General features: G+C 53.5%; 1 gene segment (V, D, J or C); it reads left to right on the top strand.

The window, feature by feature from the left end:
- Positions 1 to 1,608, top strand: part of LOC123521712 — an 11,712-nt gene that overhangs the window by 5,567 nt on the left and 4,537 nt on the right.

Raw genomic sequence — 1,608 nt, 5'->3', positions numbered from 1 at the left:
TGAGCTGGGCTGGCCTGGGCTGAACAGAGATAGAGTAGCTAGGATGAGCTGGGTGAGCTGGGTTGGCCTGGGCTGAGCTGGACTAGCTGAGCTCAACTGGCCTGGGCTGAGCTGAGCTGAATTGGACTGAGCTTGAGTAGCTAGGATGAGCTGGGCGAGCTGAGCTGGACTGAAGTGAGCTGAGCTGGGTTGGGCTGAATTGAACTGGGCTGGTATGAGCTAGACCAGCTAGGATGAGCTGGGCTAGCAGGGTTGAGGTAGGCTGAACTAATCTGAGTGGAACTGGTCTAGCTGTGCTGAGCTGAACAGAGCTGGGTTGAGCTGAATGGAGCTGTGTTCACTGGGATGAGCTGGGCTAAGCTGAGCTGAATCAGGCTGGCCTAACAAGACTCAGTTGTGCTAGCTGAGCTGGGCTGAGGTAGGATAGCTATAGAATGAGCTGAGGTGGCTGTGCTGAGCCAAACTATGCTAAATGGGATGAATTAGGCTAGCTGGGATTGCAGGGCTAGGTGAGCTGTGGTGAGCTAAATGAAGCTGGGCTGGGCTAAACTGAACCAGGCTCAGCTAGCTGGGTTGAGCTAAAACAAGCGAGGCTGGGTTATGCTGAATCGTGGTGGGGTAACGTGTGAACTGGGTTGGTTGGGTTGGACTTGGATGGGCTGGGCTGGGCTGGACTGAGCTGGACTAGCTGGGATGTTTTGAATCAAGCTGGGCTAACCGGGATGAGCTGGATTAGCTGGGCTGGACCCAGCTGAGGTGAGCTGAACAGACTTGGGCTGTGTTGAACCAAGCTGTACCTTTCTGAGCAAAAGTAGGCTGGCTGGGCTGGACTGGGCTGACCTCAGCTTCACTAGACTGGGCTAAACCAAGCTCTGCTAAGCTGTTCTGAGCTGGAATGAGCCGGGCTGATCTAGGCTAGTTAGGGTGATTTATACTGAGCCAGAATCACCTGGGCTAAGCTGAGTGAGGCCAAACAAAGTTCGGCTAGTCGTGTAAAATTTGTTGGGCGGACCTGGGTTTGTGTGGACAAGCTTGGCTGCGATGGGTTGAGCTCATCTGGGATAAGCTGGTCTGAGCTAGGCTTAGCTGGCTATATGAAATAGCAGAACCATGCAGAGCTGAGTTGAGGTAGCTGCATTGAGCTGTGCTAAGCTAAGTTGGGCTGGGCTAGCTAGGGTGGACTGAGCTTGGGTGGGCTGGCCTGAACTGAAGTGGGCTGAGTTGGGCTATATTGATTTGGACTTGGCAGGACCAAGCTGGGCTGAGCAGGGCTAGGCTAGTGTTCTGAGCTGGGTGAGCATCACTGAACTTGGTAGAAATGGACTCAGGTGAGCTAGGCTGAGATTAATTGAGCTAAGTATCAAGCGGTGCTGGGATAGGTTGAATTAGCCAGAGCTGAGCTGAGCTGAGCTGGGTTGGGTTGGGTTGGGCTGTATGGAACTGGGATGGCTGAAGCTGGGTTGAACCAAGCTTAACTAAGCTGAGATGAACAGAGTCAGGTTGGATGATGCAGAGTTTATCTGAGCTAAGCCAAGTTGGACCACCTGAGCTCAGTTGGGCTGGCCATAACTAGGCTGGGCTGGACTGAGTTTGTCTGTGGTTGGCAAG

The sequence above is a fragment of the Echinops telfairi genome, unplaced genomic scaffold, assembly GCF_000313985.2.
Source record: "Echinops telfairi isolate 266 unplaced genomic scaffold, ASM31398v2 ScPeMD7_43;HRSCAF=161, whole genome shotgun sequence".
Classification (NCBI taxonomy): Eukaryota; Metazoa; Chordata; class Mammalia; order Afrosoricida; family Tenrecidae; genus Echinops; species Echinops telfairi.
This window is presented reverse-complemented; position numbering and strand designations above follow the sequence as displayed.